Here is a 5,023-nt window from a genome sequence, read left to right on the forward strand (position 1 = left end):
AGATAATAATCTTACCTTTAGATTTTATAAGAGGTCAATTTACTCTAATTTTTAAACTAACAAAGCTACACGTGTTCTGCTTCGCGTAGAATTAGCTATGTTACGCACTTTTAAGACGGAGACAACACATGTGGGTATCACGTCCTCTTAACATATCCATTAACAGAGAACTACCTACTCAATGAAGAGGTTCACAGTAATGAGACCTATTATACAGCATAGCGACTTTCCTGATTTTTTTTTAATGTTATGTGTTAGATTGTAAAATGTATTGTACTTATAGTGCATTAATATTTTTAATAGAACATTATTGTTTTGGTAATTGGAAACGCTGAACTATCGAATACTGTTTTTGAGAGGTATTTTTATAATACCTAAGTACTGTGCTTCTGTGCTAAATTTAACACAGTTTTATAAAAATATTTTGACATAATAATATGTGGAGATCGACCATATACCGCTGTATCCTCTATAGTGTGTTAAAAACTAAAGCGAAAATTGTCGATTAAAAAACATTAAAAAAATTCGTGAAAACAGATGGTTGACCATTGATAATTTAAAGGACAAAAAAAATGTAGGTACTTAAAAAATAACTTTTGTTGAATAATGCATATTAATTATAATGATTTTATCATTAAACAAGGATATTGTTTTAAATTCGGCTGTCTCTATTTTCAGATTTAAAGATTTAAATTCAACTCGGGGATTAATAAGAAAAAGAAGACACTTGGATCCAGATATCTAAATTAATTAATATAATATATTACATTTTATGTATAATATTGTTAATGGCATAGTTAGAGTCTTAACTTAAAATATGCAGCTCACCCAAAAAAAATAATATTGTCTGCTTGGTAGTTAGTACTAATGAAAGTAAAGTTTGAAAGTAATGAACGATATCAGCGAGAATTTGATTGGATTTAAATATTATTTTTAACAAATAGTTTTTACTGCTTTTAGGTATTTAGGTAAGTCTGCAATAACTTAACATAGGTATTATCTTGAGTTTAATGGTAATCATTGAATACAATATCATACATTCAAAAATATGATTGTTTAAACAGAAATGCGGTTTATCTAACAAAGGATTGTATAAGATACTACGATCGCGAGGGAAAAACTGTCATCAAATTGTATATATTTTTATTTTAAATACATAATACCATTTGTATTAGTTGAACGACAGGATAGTTGAAAATATAGTAGGTATGAGTAAATGTAAAAATATACAAAAATATGTTTGTTCACTAACTGTATACATAAATGGGTAACCATAACTTTAAAGAAAATACTAAATAATCATAATGATTTATAAAATGTCCATCGTATTAAATATTTAGTGAGGTAAATATACCATTGGATAACATAATAGTAATTTTAAAATACCTATATAGTGGAATGCAATTTTTATATTGTACCTATCTACCAATTCTACCAATATTATTTTTAAAATTTAAATGCAGTTTTACTTGAAATAATATGAAGAAAAACTAATTTGTCAAATAATTAGTTTAAATCTTTCGGAAAAAAAAAACATTAAATATATTACATTGCGTATTTTTTTCTTGAGAAACTTTGTGAACTACACCGACAAACATTAAAATTTGGTGTAGAAACACTACTGAATGTTAAGCACCGTCGTTAAAAGTTAAGTAATTTATACAATTATCAACAATTCATCTGAAAGTATTACGTTAATACGACGTTACTAGTGTTTAAACTAACGCAATAAATAGTAATGGTAATAACACAACAATAATAGTTAATTGTACAAAGATTTGCATATTTAAGTTCGTACTTAAAAATTAATTTATGTCCAACTAAAGAAAACGTCGTTTGCAAGTTTATAGTTGATAATAAAAATTACATATTATTTACCTACCTCTAGTAGCATGTAACATAGGGTCCTGGCAGGCACGGACTCACAATAACTGTGGTGGAGGGGGGGCAACAATTTTTTTATAACACAAATGCAATTATTGCACTTAGACTTTATTCTTAATTTAAATTTTTTTCTCAATATTAGAATAATCTTAATGTAATAAATCGATTACTTAATGATTATATATTAAATAACAAAATTCAAATATCTTTTCATATTGTTGCCTTTTCCAAAACTGGCCAATTATTATTTCTATAGGTCAATGTTTACGTAAATTTCCCTATGAAAATTGGAGAAATAATATGTCAGGCAAGGGGGCTGGGCCACTAGGCCTCCTTGGACCCATCCCTGGGATTAGGCATTGCTCAGGCAACACCTTAAATATGGGTATTGACGGAAATAAAATATGATATTTTATCAGTTGTAGGTATACAATATTGTTAATGTATCATATTTTTCTTTGGAAATTGTTTAAAATAAAAAAATAAAATTTCTTTGCAATATTGTGTCAGTTGTAAAGTATTTTAATACATATATATGCAAAATTAAATGGTATTTTAATCGTATTTTTAAATTAACTATTAAGTATTTTAAATAATGTGTTGGACGTAGGTATTTGTATTTGAATACCTATCAAATAATTTAATGTAAATTAATTTATGAATTCTAAATAATTTTATGAATAATAATCAAATTTCAGATTGTTTTTTGATATTTATTATATTATTTTATTTATACGTAAGAAGGGTACTATTTGTTAAAAACATATATATAAATTAGTTTATATAAAATTGTCATTGACCGTTAATTGTTTGATTTATATAAAAGTATCTACAACTTAAATTTATCATTTGTTTTATTTATTTACATTTTGTAGTATAATATGAAGTGGGTATTATTATTAATTAAAGATACATTTATATTTAATCAATGGTAGTATAAAGTTCTAATAATATACCTTGGTATACTTTATTCATATCACCAGATTTAAACTGAATTCTCATTTTCATATCTTTAAATATTTTTAAACTAAACTAAACTTCTACAAAACTGTATTAAACAAAATTAATTTGTAAAAAAACAATGTAACCAAATGAATTATCAGTGACCCTCCCAAAATACTTAAAAGTAAATGGTGTCGTGAACTTCCACTTGTCTGATTTAACCCCAGAAAAGTACCATAAATTGAGCTTATTAAAAAAAATTTATAAAAATACCCTAATAAAATGTTTGTTTAAGTTGAATACTGTGATGACACTGAGTGATACAAAGTCTTTTCTAACTACACAACCATAAGGTTGTGATTTCAAATGTATTATTACCAATACAATTTTAATAATTATAAACGGTGGCTACTTTTTTAATATTTTATAATTATAACTGCTTATTGGTATATGGGCTATCTATTTTTCTGGTTTTTTAAGACACAAAAATGGTACGTATCTTATAATTTATGATTTATATATTTATATGTTGTGCATACATTATCTTTATAATGTATTATGAATATAGTGATATAGCTGGTACCTTTATATTATTATGTCATAACATGCAGATTCCACACGATAGTAAAATAAGTATTTTTCATTTAGTCTACAATTACGTTCATAGAAAATGGTAGGTATTACATATATTATCGACATGGCTTAAAATGCTCTTAATTTATATTTTGTTAGTTAGGTAGTTACTGATATTATCTCGATTATAATATGATGTATTAGATATAAAATTAATAATTATTTATAGTTTTTACTTTATATATCTATTGACAACCGCAACTATAATAAATTATTTAATCGTAACATAGAATAATATTAAGTTTGACAAAAATATTAATACCAAACATATTAAATAAAATATAATTGAATGGTAACGATGTTACGCAAACCATTACAAATGGGTTTTAAACGAATAAAAAAAATAAAAAGCTTCATGTAAATAAATCTGCTCTTCTAGGTATATTCTTAAATATTATATATAATTGTCCATGTACTCCCAACAGTATTCCTGTAAACCTATAGTAATGGTTTAGATACGTCATGTATGATTTCATGAAAATTCTACACTTCCGTGAGTTATTTTAAATAATAGTATTTACTATTGAGGCATATATTGTGAAATAAAAATATTTTTAAAATTCTTGTTATTCCCTTCCTATTAAATATAATTTAAATGTAAATACCAAATACTGTGTTATATCTTAAATGGGCTTTCACCCGTTAAGTTGAAATAAATAAATAAGAAAAATGCTCAGGCTAAACTTGTAGAAAATATTCCCCTATAAAGTTAAGCATATAATATTGTGCAAAATGATTTGATTTTAATTAGCATAATTATTATTCTTTATTTTTTAATTATAAAAATTAGTTTACTCTTGGAATAAAATACAGAAACTGTATATATTATATCTACTAGTTAGGTTATAGATAGGTATTTAAAATAATAATAACAAAAATAAACCTCGTTCAAGTGTTTGATATAAAGCTGTAACGTTAGTAATTGACATATTTTTAGAGAATATAATATTGACATACCATATAGGTACGGTAGATACAATTGGTATTATAAAGTACTTTTCGACGAATATTAAAAATATACGCTCTAAATAATTATGATATCCCATGACCTTTAATTCATGCATTAAATAATCCATATTAGGATGTCTATAAACAATTTTCCGATCACAAACCAGTTTTTCAGTTTTCATAAATCAAAATTTACAATCAATATATCATATGTTTTTTTAGTTTTATTTAATTTACTACTTTTTTTTTTTGACATCTCGGAAAAATATGACTCTTAATTTTACGGCTTAATCGTTATTGAAATATTTACTGTGCATAACTATCGTCAAACCTACTTAAATCTTCAACTGGTGATTATTAAATATTGTATGTCGATTGTAAAAATAATATAATTTTAACATATAATAAAAAATAAATTTAAATTTAAAATACTTACGTGAATATTCATTATTCTATATGTGGTTGATAGGTAATTGATTTAAAAATCAACCACTCAGAAATAAAATATTTAAATTGTTTATTAATAATGTATACACCCCAGTCATAGAAAATAAATATAAACATATAATAAAAGTATTTTTCTTAATCAAAGATGAGACTCGATTTCTCTAACTAC

Source organism: Acyrthosiphon pisum, chromosome A1, assembly GCF_005508785.2.
Source record: "Acyrthosiphon pisum isolate AL4f chromosome A1, pea_aphid_22Mar2018_4r6ur, whole genome shotgun sequence".
In the NCBI taxonomy this organism is placed as follows: Eukaryota; Metazoa; Arthropoda; class Insecta; order Hemiptera; family Aphididae; genus Acyrthosiphon; species Acyrthosiphon pisum.